This window comes from Hipposideros armiger, unplaced genomic scaffold (genome assembly GCF_001890085.2).
Source record: "Hipposideros armiger isolate ML-2016 unplaced genomic scaffold, ASM189008v1 scaffold_43, whole genome shotgun sequence".
NCBI classification, from domain to species: Eukaryota; Metazoa; Chordata; class Mammalia; order Chiroptera; family Hipposideridae; genus Hipposideros; species Hipposideros armiger.
Window position 1 is genome coordinate 4,278,040 of NW_017731393.1, and position 13,388 is coordinate 4,291,427.

Below are 13,388 nucleotides of genomic sequence, written 5' to 3' on the forward strand. Positions count from 1 at the left end.
TCCCCGCCTCCTCGCCTCGGTGCGCCCCGCGCTCGCTCGACCGCTGCTCGCCGCGGCGCCCCGCCTCGCCGCACCTTGGCCGCCCGCTCTGGCCGCGCCTCCTCCCGCCCTCCGGGCCGGCGCTCCGCTTCCCCCTTCCTCTTGCGCCTCCGCCTCCTTCCACACAAATACCAACTCCTCACCCCGAGCCCAGATCTCGCCGCCGCCGCCGCCGCCACACTCCGCTCGGGCTCGGCCTCGCGAGACTTCCGCGCTGGCCTCGGCCCGCCCCGCCTCGCTCCCACTCGCCCGCTTGCCCTCTCGCTCCTCCTCCTCTGCCAATCGATCTGCCCGTTCGCTTCCGCGGCCCCGCCCACTGCCCGGGGCTCCTCCCGGATTGGGGGCAGCCCCCGCGCGCGCTGGCTGGCTCGCGGCGCGTGACGTCAGCGCGCAATCGCCGCCGCGACCGCCAGTTGTGCGGCTCTTACCCTCCGCGGTGCAACCGCAGCAAAACCCGTCGCCCCGGGCCCGGGCCGCACTCGTGAGCGGGGCGTCGTCACTGCCCCCGCCGCCTCAGGAGCCGGTGAGCGGTGCGCGCGGCCCCAGGCGCCGCGGGGGAGGGCGGGCCGGCCGAGCGTGGGGTCGGGGCCGAGGGTCAGCGCGAGGGAGTGGGCGGCGCGCGCGGGGCGGCCCCGGCGCCCCAATAAAGTCTTTTTTGACGAGAAACGCTTGAGCGTCCTTTTTCGTTTCGGAGGGCGTTTGGTGTGGCTCCTGGTTTCAGGCGGGCGATGGCGGCGGGGTGAGTGAGGAGAGCCAGGCGAACAAAGGCGGGCGGGCAGGCAACAGAAGAAAATGTCCGCCAGCGGCTGCGGTCCCGCATCGCCCCACTGGGCCCGTGGGCCGAGCGCAGGTTGACCGCGCCTGGCGGGCGGACGGAAGCGGCGCGCGGAGCCCCCAGGTCCACCGTTGGGAGCATGTCCGTTATCCTTTTGTGACCCGCGGAAACCTGGGACGGAACCGTTGGCTGCCTGCTTCCCGGTAGATTTTGGAACTCGGGGTCCCCGCTGCTCGTCGTGTAGCTCGGCTCTTACGGCTTTCTGAAATTTTCTCCTGAGCTTCCCTTTCTTTGCTCTCCAGCCAATCATTGTTTCCCTTGACCACTGTCTTCACCCATTTCTCACTTTCGTAGATGCTTCTTAGACCCACCAGGCTTCTATTTGTCTCATAGAAAATTCCCGCCCTGTTTTTACAACTGCAACAGAGCCTAGGTTTTTCCTGGCACGAATTAGCGTTAACTTAAACCTTCCTGAATAGCTAGGTATATTGCAGCGAAGTGGTTTTGCCCCTATTTATCCTTTAGTCGACCTGACAGTTGTTTTAAAGCAATAGAATTAAAGATTTTCTCCTGATAAACTCTTGAAAACTTGGGAAGGTGTGCCTTTGTTATACTCGTTTGGCCAATTTAACGCTTGTGAAGTTCTTGAACGTGTAAATTCTCCATGTTTACTCTTGTCTTTTGGGATAGTGTTCTTGCAGTGATTCTTCTGAACTGTAATACTTTAATCTTAGATCCAACTTGTTAAAACAAGTGGGTGTCTTTCTGAGAACATATTAGGGGAAAGTTTTTGTGCATTCTGATTAGGAAGTGACTTGATCAGTCAAATTTAATCCCTACTTTTTTCTAAATGGTATTGGACTTGATTTTTGAGAATAATGGGAGGAGTGAAAAATTAGATCATTTTTTTTTTTAATCTGAGTTTTAAAACCTGAGTAATTCCCTTTGGAGTGCTGCACCCACACAGTTTGGCAAAGTCAAATTCTGTTGAAATAAGTCATTTCCGGCTTCATAGCTTATAAATTATGCATAAATATTTCACAAATGAAAACCAGTTGTGGGAGAATTTTTATGTGGCGTACTTCCATTTTCCCCATTCGCTAATAATTGATAGGAAACTGTTTTTGCAAGCCATTGATACTTCCGCATAGATAAAAGAGAAATGGGGGAAGTAACCCAATCAGGCAGCCTAGCTTCTGAGTCTCAGATCTGTAGATGTACACAATCAAGTGAAGAGAGCTGTCAGGAAAGGTGGTAGGTGTGAGAAAGTACCGAGATGCCCCTGAATGCTATCATAAATGCTATCCATAAATAGCTTTTAAAACTTCCCCAGAGCAGGCGACCTGTTAGGCCTCGAGTTTTCTGTGGTGGGAGGTGTTCTTGCCTTCCTCCACTCTTTAGCTGCGAGTATTTTAGGACTATCTTAGGACTAGACGTGTGAAGACTGCAGTATTGGCTCTAGCCTGCTTGTTCTGGCTGCTGAAAGTGAAAATCAATTTAGGAGGACAGGTTAAATTGCAGTTTCAGAGCCATGGGGCTCTAAAGGTATGGATAATTTCACTACTTTTATTCTGAATTGGACCCATGAATGATCTGTCTGAACTTCTCGAGTTCTTTTGTTTTGGCAACACGACAAATGATTAACATCACTTACTCAATCTGGCATTTCTCTTACACGTGTTTGGGTGCTTTTACCCTTCCATCTTCCAAAGATTGTGGCTCTGTCTGTCTGCAGCTCTATGCCTTGCACATGGAATGATTGTTTGCTTTTTGGTTCATCAAAAAATGAAGTGGAAAGCATTGACAGAGAAGTTCTGTGTGATAGTGCTTGACATTTTCAAGTGTCTCAAAAGCTCCAACTTTGTACAAAAAGCTTCCAGTCTACTGTGGAAATGAATGTCAGCAACTACAGAAGAAAAAACATTAGAAGAATCATAAAAGCTGTTCAAAGCTTTCTAGAATCTCCAAGAAGTCAGAGCTCTGTAATGGCTGAGTAGTTGTGGTGACAAATATCCTGCAAGTAATATGTGATCTGGCTACCTGATGAGGACAGAGATGTGGACTGTTAGCCACAATACTTGATGTTTCCTTACCTCCTTCATTTCCTAATGGTTCCTTTTCTGAGTCTTCCGTTCAGTGCTCCTACTGAGTTTTAAGAGCACAAGGTTTAAGAAGGGGCACCTGTGGAAGGGGGGAGTAGGTGGAAGAACAAAGGATGTGAGTTAAAAGATGCCTGGTGGCCCTCTGCCTGCTTTTTTCAGAGTATCTTATTTAGTGATTATTGGGAAACTTAATAACTTCAATCCAATTCTACCATTTCTATTTCTAGCAGCTCGGGAATGATTCAAGCAATGAACTCATGCTAAATAATTTCCCTCACCCCAAGCTAATTTAGCTGCCTCATGAAATTGCCTTTTGGTTCTAATGTCTAGTTATTTTGAAGCTACTTCGAGTAGGCAGTTGGTGCTCTGCATCAGTTACAGCGTGGAGGATGTTAGAGTTGGGCAGGACGGGTGGCTTCAGGGAAACCCGCTGAGAGGGGAGCTGCTCACAGTCACATCACAAGGGAGCGATGGGCCTGAGCTAGGGCTAGCATTTCCTGCCTGTTGTTAGGCTGCAGAGCCTCTAAGTTCTGGGGTAGGACCCTGTGCCGATATTTAGAAAAATCAGGATGAAAAGTCATGTTTATGCATCTACATGAGTCTCCCTTAGTTTGGATTAGTGCAAATTAAATGAGAAGCTGGAACTTTGTACATGTTTTCTTAAACATTTAAACTATAGTTATTCTTGCTAGATGTGGAACCTGAAATTTGAACTATTAAAGGGATACTTTTACCCCCCAAAATCAATGCATATGTGAGATTTGGAGCTTAAATTATGGTGAAATGGCCTGTGTCTATTAAGCTAACATCATTTATGCAACATTTTATATCCTTTTATAAGGTTTTAGTCAAATTCTTTTTTCTGAGGCCTAAGTGGTTTATTACAGTAAATGAATCTGGTTATTGCCCATAAGTCTAAGGAAAGTTGAAATCTTTAATAATAGGTGAACCTCGTTTTTCTCTACTTTGCTATTAGAATGCCCCTTAAAGAAGCTAATAAACTTACTTGTACTGCAGTTGCTCCTGCCACCTGCCCTTCCAAACAAATGCAGCTCGCACGTTGGAACAGAATGAGTAGAAAATTCTCATTCAATCGTCGTAACTTTCACAGCCATATTTGTTTCACCGCATACTTACCGCAGAGTAAGAAAGATGGGACGTGTCTTGTTCACGGACTAGTGGTGTGAGGAGCTTCGTGTGGTGGACTGGGGAGTTACCTGTACTCAGAATGGGCGGAATGGGGGCTTTCCCTATTGGTTAGAGGCCTGAGCTGGGGGACTGGGTGAGCCCAGCTGTTCCCCGTTTGTGAGCCCTGGCTTTCCCGCCCAGAGGATACAGAAGCAAGACGAACAGCCTGTCTTCATGGGGCCTGCCGGACAGGGGACATAGGCTGCGAATAGGCATCTCACAAAGACTTGTCTCAATTCCAGTTGTGGGAAGGCCTGGGAGGAAGAGAGTTTGGGAGTTGAACAGACCACAAAGGGCACAATCCAGCAATTGGCTTTCTTTCTTTCTTTCTTTCTTTTTTTTTATTAAATTATTTTTTATTATGAAATTGGCTTTCTTTTTTATAATGTTAATTCTGTGTGAAAAGGGAGTAGATAAAATAAATCAGGTGATAAATTCGTCAATACTGGGGATAGGCCTCTAGCACTCAATACAAAAAGGCTGTTTTTTAGCCTTGGAAATTCATCTAATTAACCAGTTAATCCACCGAAACTGCTATTGAAGATGGCAGAGGTTTTCTCCATACTTGGTTACTAACATCATGTCCTACTTTGTTTTTCATGAACCAGTCCTCATTCAAAGTTCCCACCTGAACTTGAGGATTAATAGTGGAAATTGTCAGGCCTTGGAAGGCTGAACAGCTGCAAAACTGATCGGTGCAAAGAGCAGTCGAGTCCTCAAAACTTGGTCTCAGGTCCTGGTTGTGTCATTTGTCACCTGTGTAACATCCACAAAGTCCCATACCCTCTACTCTTCATTTCCTCAACCCTAAACCAGTCCCAGGAATGCCAGCCATCAGGGGTTGTAGGAGTCAGCAGTAATGGTAAGTAAATGCCCGACCTGGCAGGCAGTGTTTACGCTCTCTGGGACTACTGTGTGTGCCCCTCACCCTTCTCAAGTGTTGCAGGTGAACTAGCCCCTGCCACGCACATCTCAGCTTCTGTGCTTGTGCTTTGCATCCAGGCACTGCCAGCCTTGTAGCTGATGCTTTGCACACGACCCAGTGCTCACTTGGTTTCTTAGTGGCCCAGAATTCATTTGCTAGCCAGACGTGTTTTTTTTTATAAAAAAAAAAAGAGATTTGTCATCAGTGATAGGCTTTTAACCTCTGTTGAGCTAGGCAGATTATCTATTAAAAGTAGAATAAACAACTTGCTTTTGTGTTGTGTGTTTTCTGTGTCAATTTCTCAATGTTGGAGCTCCTTTTGGAAGTGTATCTATCTGAGATCCAGCTGCTGGAGTCTTACGGGTTACTTTTCCCCTTGGGACACAGAGGTGCTTTGGCTGGAGGGTAAACCCAAGAAGACTTGGCAAGGGTTTTGTCACATGAGGTTAACAGCCACCACTCAGGAACAGCAGCCTGAGGTGGGAGACAGGTAAGAGGAGACCATCAGCCTCTTCTTTCCACGCTCCAGGGAACCACAGTCCAGTTCAGAGCTGCTCTCAAACTTACCTCGTGCTCTTTTTTTTTTTTTTTTTTTTTTTTTTGTTAAATCGGGGAATTGGGGGATGGGAGCAGCGCTGGGGAATTGGGGAAGGGGAACAGACAAGTTGCTGTCCTTTTGTTCTTCAGTCTAGTTGTGGAGGACGTTGCTTCACTGGCCCAAGTTGGCGTCATCATTGCGCTCTTCCTGTGTGAGGCAGATCAGTCGCCGGCTTCTGGACAGCTGCTCACGCTGGCTGCTGGCTACACACCGTAGCCCATGGCAACCCACTGCAGCAGGGGCTGCAGCCTATGCCGTCGCTGGCGACTCACGGCAGCCCAGCTCCAGGTTGAGCTGCTGTTCAGCATCTTAGCTGTGGAGGGCAGTGTCACTGACCCTCATATGTGGGATCTGAACCGGGGCCCTCTGGCATCCCAAGCCAGCTCTTAACCAACGCACCACTCAGCCGGGCCCCTCGTGCTCTTTAGGGCACAATTGTGTCCTCCTTTAGGTCATTTTAAACCTGAGATTGAAAGGAAGGGGTGGGCAGGAGGCACTTTATTATGTTGTAAACTGTGCCATCCTGTTACTACCCAAGGAATGGATTGGGAGTGTCCTTACACTATTTTGTTTAGGTGGCAATATCAGTGGCAAGAATGCGACCTTGGATTGCCTGAATCTTCCTAGTGACTTTCTGACCAAATCATCTGAAGGCAGTGCTAACCCTGACATGGTTTGAGGCCAGCGCCATCACAGATGCCACCCTCTCTGCCATCTCCTCACCCTCTCCCGTGTCACACTTAGTCTACAGTCTTCCTATCTGGTGTGACCTAAGCCACACTAGACCCTTAGTTGACTTGAATCAGCACAGCCTCTATATGTTAGCCTTCGCGACTCCATTTAACCTTCATTTCTGCCTCTTTTCAGCTGACATGTCCTGGTCCTTGTAATTCCTTAGCACCACATCTGGAATCTTAAATTCCCAGTATCCCCTCCTCTCCAGACTCACACCTTCTCCTGTTCATCCCTCTATTTCAGCCTCAGACCTTCCTAATCTCTCTTCTTTCCCAGACCAGAACACCGTGGTTGATCACAATATTCTCAGCTTCCAGTACTGCTTATGCCTGATGAAACTTTACCCTTGGATCAACCCACTCCTGTCTACTTCTGAAATCCTGGCATCTACTGGAGGAAACACCACTCATGTATGTAGATTTTTGTCATGCCTTATTCATAGTCTCCAGCAGCAGCTGAGTGTTTCATGTCACGTGACAGTTCATTTTACCTGTCCTAACTCAACCCCCCTCCTCTGTTTTGCTCAGCAAATTCTCTAAATTACTCTTCTCGAAGTCCTTCAGAAATCTGCTTATGTCCCCCTCCCCCTCCCTCTGCAGTAGCTCAATTCCATTGCCTCCCACTTCAGTGAAGTTGGAGGGATCAGAATTGATTTCCTCACATGCCAGCCATCTCCCCCCATTCGCAGGCCATGCCTCTGCTGTGCTCATGCCCGTCGTGGTGTTCCCTGGGTCCCTGCGCATTCACTCATCTTCTCCCGTGGACCTGCCACTTTCCCTGGCTCTCTTCCTTTGGATTAAGTCTCTCCTGGTCTTTAAAATCAAGGCTCTCTCTCTCGAGCTTTAAAAACCTGTGTCTCCCTCTAGCCATCGCCTTACCCCTTCCATTCTCAGCGAAGCCTGCTGGGACCAAGTCTGTCTCACCAGTCTACCTCATCTATTCAACCTGGACACCGTGTCTCCGGCAGACATTCTGTCATCCACCTGCTAGTGTTCCCAAACAGGTGAAGACTTCTGACCTTGTTGACTGATCCTCTCTCAACACTTGACATGGCCTGCCTCTGTCCCTGGGACTCCCACCTTGGCTGTCTTAGCCGTTCTCCTCTTTCTTCATCTTCTTGCGTCTGACTTCTTGCTCTTGGTGCTCTCCTTGCTCTGCATGCTCTCCCGGGTCACCTGATCCACTCTTGTGACTTCCACAAGCCCCTGCATGCTGACCGTGCTTAGCTTTGTGCCTAGCCTGGATTCTCTCCGGAGCTCCTAATCCATGTCCCGTATTGCAGCTTGCCCTCCTCAGTGTCCCAGGGTACCTCTCACTCACCGGGTCTGCCCCACCTTCTCTCTCTCCCCTCCTATGCCCGCTTCCTCTCCAGCCCATCTCACCCAGTTGCCAGGGACTGAAATCAGGAAATTCTTCGACTCCTGTCACTCCCTAGCCACCAAGTCCTGATGAGTTTACATCCTCGGTATTTCTCAAACCAACTTCTCCATTCCTGTGCTGCTGCTGCTGGCCTCGCATAGGCCCGGCCCTCACCGGGACCTTTGCCAAGCAGCTGTTTTACCTGCCTCCAGTCTTCCTTTCCTGAGGCGCTCCTGAGTTTGTCTAGCAGGCACGCGGGACCCCACCAGCCCCCTGTTGGAGCTTCAGGGCTTGCAGGACGGGTCAGCTCCTCAGCAAGGTGTTCCTTAAACCTTTTGGCCTCCCGTCCTGTACTCCTCCTACCCCAGACATACACATGTGAGAGTTCCTACCTTTGTTTTCAGACCTCATTTTCCTCTACCTAAACTATCCTTTCTCACTTCCTCAACTTCTCTTCCAGAATGGCTCAGATGACATCTCTAGGAAGCTTTCCTTGGAAGGGTATTTCCATGGCGTTCTGCCTGAACTGCAGTCATTGTTCTTACATTATAATGAAAGTTGTGTTGGTGTTTCTGCTTTCCCACAAAACTACACATTCTTTAAGGGCAGAGACAGTTTCTCATTTGCCTCCCGTTCCCAGAGGCAAGCAGGGCCAGTTCTGCAGGACACACGGGGGCCTGATCCCTGGTGCCTTCCTGTCCTCCTGCACCCTACTGCAGGTAGAAGACAGTCCCAGATCCTGAGCTGGCCTTTAAGGAGACTTGGCATAGCAGAAGAAGTAGGAGTTTTGAAATCAGACAGACGTGGATTTGAATTTTGTTCCACCAGTTGTTAGCTAAGTGATTTTAAAGGAGTTTCTTGACTTCTCTGGGCCAGTTCTTTATCTGTACAATAGGAATATTACCGTTCAAGATTGCTGTAAAGTTTGAGTGAAATAATATATACAGTGCTCCTGGCATATAAGGCACTAAATCAATTCCCTCGTCTCTTACTGTGTTTTCCACCCCTCCTGCTCCTCCCGACGTCTGGCCTCGCAGAAGTTTCACTGTCGATGACTGTGCCCCTTCTCTTGATTCATACGCCCTTCTTTTAGGAGGCCTTCCTTGCCCTTTTAGGAGGCTTCCTCTGATCCAGCAGCCTCTCTACTTGGCTCAGAACGTGCCTCAAGGAAAGCCCAGATCCCCCTGTTAGAAACAATCCCTGTCCTGGTCTCCTATTCCCCCACAGCGTGTCATAGTCCTAACTCACGACTCAGGCAGCTGTCTTTTATTTTAGTTACTTGTACATAGTTCCTGGGTTAGAAGCTTCAGGAATGCCTGGATGTTTCTTCTCCATGCTTCTGAGCACTCAGAGCTGGAACAAACTGAGTGTTAAATACATGGAGGTTTAGTTGGATGGGGGCTGGGAGGGCAGGAAAATGCTTCTTCACTAGGCTGAACAGTGTCTTCAGAGTCTTAAGTAACCTAACTCCAGGACTGTGCATTTTAGCTTACTTGTTCTTAAGAGGTTTTGAGTGGTATGGATTTGCAAGCAGATAAACAACTGTCTGGAAAGTAGACTCAAGTATAGAAAATTCATTTCAAACAGTGAAAAATCATCAATCTTGGAATTAGTTTATAAGGTGAGGAAAATAAAGAAGATGCTCACCCCAGACTACATGAGAATGATGTAGTCTAATTATTTCCCAGAAGCATTATTCAAAATGACTGTGCTCTGGAAAGGTAGTTATATTTTGACCTGCTCAGATGAAGCTGACACAATCTTTCATCCAGCCCTCTCCAAGCAAAGGGCATTACAAGTGAAATCCTGTTACAGCAGCTACCACTACAGAGTACCCATATAAAACAACCATTTTCTATCGAAATAAATGCAGTGGGTAACAAGTAACAGTGCTATTTGTATTATAGGCAGATAGAGGTGTTTTATAGATTTGCCCACATCTCTTCCAGCTCTAAGTAGTAGTTCTGCTTGGACTCTGCTCATCCCTTTCTCTCTCCCCCCCCACCCCTCCCCCAAAAACCACTGACTTCTAGATGCAGAGCTGAGTCGAGAGAAGAGAGCCAGTCCACTTCCGGCTGCAACAGGGAGTCAGAAGCCCTGTCCAGCACTGAGCTCATAATGTCCAAATTTGTTAGACTTCATCTCTTTCAGTGTTTAGAGCTACGAACTAGCTACTGCTTGCTCCCACACACAGCTTTTAAATCATACCCCCCACCCTATAGATGAACTGTTGTTGTTTTTAGGATCCAAATTTAGTGACTGGCATATTACATGCCAAATGTAATATGTAAATCTGCATCCTATTAGGTATATCTGTCATATGACCCTATTGAGATGGGGTGTATTGACTCTCATCCAATGTGTTTTCCTGCCAGCTTAATGGCAGCTAACTCATATAGCTCTTAAATAAACGGGTTTCCAACACTGTACCCTCCCAATAAAATCTTTAAAAAATAAAATAAACTGGGGTTGTAGCATAAATACCTTCTAGAAACCACCCAGAGGAATGACTGAGTACCTTACTTTGTCATGGATGAACATGTGCGTTTGTGTAGCTAAACATACGGGGTCCCTGTGGCATTCACTTTATTACCTGGTTAACAGCTGCTCTTCTCCCAATACCCAGCACTCCCTCCTCAGAGATACTCAGTTTTTCTTGTCAGGTAGCAGGTGGAAATCTGACCCCTTATGGGGTGGGGGTGGAACTGCCTTGGCTTGGGGGGATAAATTAGCTAAGCAACCACATTTTACTTCCTTTAGCCAGTGATTGATCGAAGGAGTAGGGAAGAATGTGACCCAATTCTGGCCCATGAAATGTGAAGGCAAATGTGTTATTATAGAAGCTTCTCTTCCCTAATAAAAGATAGAGCCTCAAGAAGAGACAGCCCCTTGTCCTTCCTGCCCCCAAACTGTTGTAATGGCTGTGGCTGTGGCAGCCACCATAGGACTGTGAGGAAAAGGCTGAGAGAAGTGCAGGTTCACTGGTAAGGCACAGTGGAGTGTGAACCACTGCTACTGCTGGGCTTGTGTAAGCCATTGTGCTGGGGCAATAGACATACCTCCGCACGTCAGACCGCAGGTAGCTCCCTCTGGGAACAGGGGTGCGGAGTGGGATGGAGCAGATTGGACATCGAAGCGGGAGTTCCTCTTCTTGTGTCTGAAGTGTTTCCTCTTGGTAATGCCATGGTCCATCCACGTGGAATCCATGACCTATTATAAAACTAGATTTTGTATATAATGGTTTTCAATTTTGTAAATAGTTATAATATAAAAAATGCTATGATAAAATAAGCAAAAATGGGGCCGGCCGAGTGGCGTGTTGGTTAGGAGTTAGCTTGGGATGCCAGCTCTGAGCAGCAGGGCCCTGGTTCGGATCCCGCAAGAGGGCCAGTGACGCTGCGCCCTCTACAGCTAAGATGGTGAACAACAGCTCGACCTGGAGCTGGGCTGCCGTGAGTCACCAGTGACAGTGTAGGCTGCAGTGGGGCTGGCCGGCAGCAGGCGTGAGCTTTTGTGAGCTGCTGTGAGTGGCCGTGAGCAGCCGTCCAATGGGCGGCCAGCGACTGCCTCACCCGGGAAGAGTGCAATGATACCAACATGGACCAGTGAAGCGACGTCCTCCACAACTAGACTGAAGAACAAAAGGACAGCAACTTGTCTCTTCCCCTTCCCCGATTCCCCAATAAAAATTTAAAAAAAGCAAAAATGTAGGATATTTGTGTACATAGTATAATCCCAGCTTCTTTGGGGGGAAAGGTATAGAAAAAATTTGAAAGTAAATAATATCAAAACAATGTAGTTTGGGTCTGGGGACTAGGATTTGGGGTAATTGGTTTCTTTTTTTATTGTGGTAAGATACTTATAAAATTTACCGTATTAACCATTTTTAAGTGCACAGTTCAGTGGCATTAGGTACATTCACACTGTTGTGTAGCTGTCACCACCGTCCACTCCCCAAAACTCTTCATCCTGCAAAACTGAACTGGTTCATGGATCACCAACTCCTCATCCTCTGCCCTGTGGCCCCCACACCCACCGTTCACTTTTTCTCGTGATGATTTGACTGTTGTCGGTACCTTGCTTGTGTGAGTGAGTCATGCAGGGCTCTGTTTGTCCTTTTGTGACGAGCTTATTTCACTTAAAATGTCCTCAAGGTCCACCCATGTTGTAACGAACGTCAGAACTTCCTTTTTAAGGTTGAATAATATTTCATTGTGTGGATGGCCTACATTTTGCTTTCCCATTCATCAGGGGACACTTGGTTGCTTCCACATTTTGTCTGTTGTGAATAATGCTGCTGTGAACGTGGGCATACAAATAAACATATAATCAGAAAAAAAGGTAGCAAGTGAAGAAAAGCTTATGGAAGCCAAATCATCTGTTTTGAATTTGTGCATTTTTCCCAGTGTTTCTCATTTTGTATCAGAGCTTTTGGGTACTTTCACCAGCTGTAACGTTTCCCAACCGGAAGGAAGAATTACAGTTGGAAGCTTTCTCCCCACTTAGAAGCCTATTAGTTGTGAAGTAGTTCACTGTTTTCAAGCTGTACCTACTTCCTTCTCTGGTGGTTCAAGAGTAAGCTCTTTCCCTTCCCCTCACCTGGAGGTTCTCCTTGTACACTGTGGCCGCCGCCTCTGGCTCTGAAATGTCCCTGGCTGGCGTCTGCCACCCTGTTCCCATAGCCCCAGGCGTGTCTTCCTCGCACTGGTCACTGAGCTCTGCTCACCGTGCCATCCCAAGTCAGCTCTTGGGCCCTGGTCTCGTCTATTCAGAGCTCCCCATCAGCCCTACTCCTGTGCAGGGTGGCCTTGCAGTCACACCGGGCTTTCTGCGTGACCCCGATGTGCCTGTCCCTCTCTGCCTCTCCTCCCCAAGCTGGATTCTTCAGCTTCCGCCTCCCACGCCTCCTCAGTACTCTAGCTAGACGCCAGCCCTCCCTATTCCGGCCCTCCAGTCTTCCCAGCACTGGTGTTTCTGTTACCCAAGCTTCAAGCTTCGAATGTGCTTGTGCCTATGTTGAAACCTTCCGCCCTCTCCCCTGCTCCCCTCTCCTTCCCCTCCCTCCCTCCCCCCTCCTCTCTCTCTCATGTGTTTCTATATGATCTTTGTTATGTGAACCTGAAGAAAGGAAGCGAGGACATACACTCATTAGTTAATAATGGTTACCTTAGGCAAGGCAAGGGAGAGAATAGAGAATTCAAGACACACTTATCTACTGAACTCTGAGCAGCTAGGAGGAGACAGGCAGCCCACATCTGGGTCACCAGGAAGGGGACTGAGAAGCGTGTCCAGCTGTTTCCATCACCACTCGGCATTGGAGTTGGAGACTGCTTCCAGAAGCATGGGATCTCTTATGTTTGCAGTACACGAAACAGAGTTCTTCTGTGCAGGGGAAGGAAAAGACTTCCCCCTCGTCACTTCTGTCCCTCACTCTCCATTTGACTGCAGCTGTATCTCCCTTTCTCTCTGCACTTTTCTCTTCCTGTTTTCCTCTCCTTTTTGTATCATCCCCAGACTTCTTCCCAATGCTTTCCTCTCTGTGTTTGTCACCTTCCCATCCCCCAGGTCTTCCCTCCCTACCCTGCTTCACTCCGCTCCTCTCTCTTTAATGCAGTTACTGTATACATTTCATACTTGTTCTGTTTACCAGCTGTGGCTTTGTGTGTT

The 13,388-nt window shown here is 48.2% G+C and overlaps 1 protein-coding gene across 2 annotated transcripts in view; it reads left to right on the forward strand.

Moving 5' to 3' along the window:
- The first annotated feature begins 41 nt into the window (after positions 1-41).
- Positions 42-13,388, forward strand: part of DEGS2 (delta 4-desaturase, sphingolipid 2) — a 50,422-nt gene continuing 37,075 nt past the window's right edge. The window contains exons 1-3 of one of the 2 annotated variants that reach the window (XR_002123628.1): positions 42-778; positions 4,713-4,966; positions 6,639-6,772. The gene's annotated coding sequence lies outside the window, so the exon portion shown is untranslated. The remainder of the gene's footprint in view (positions 779-4,712; positions 4,967-6,638; positions 6,773-13,388) is intronic. The other variant, XM_019639362.1, reaches the window with a different exon arrangement.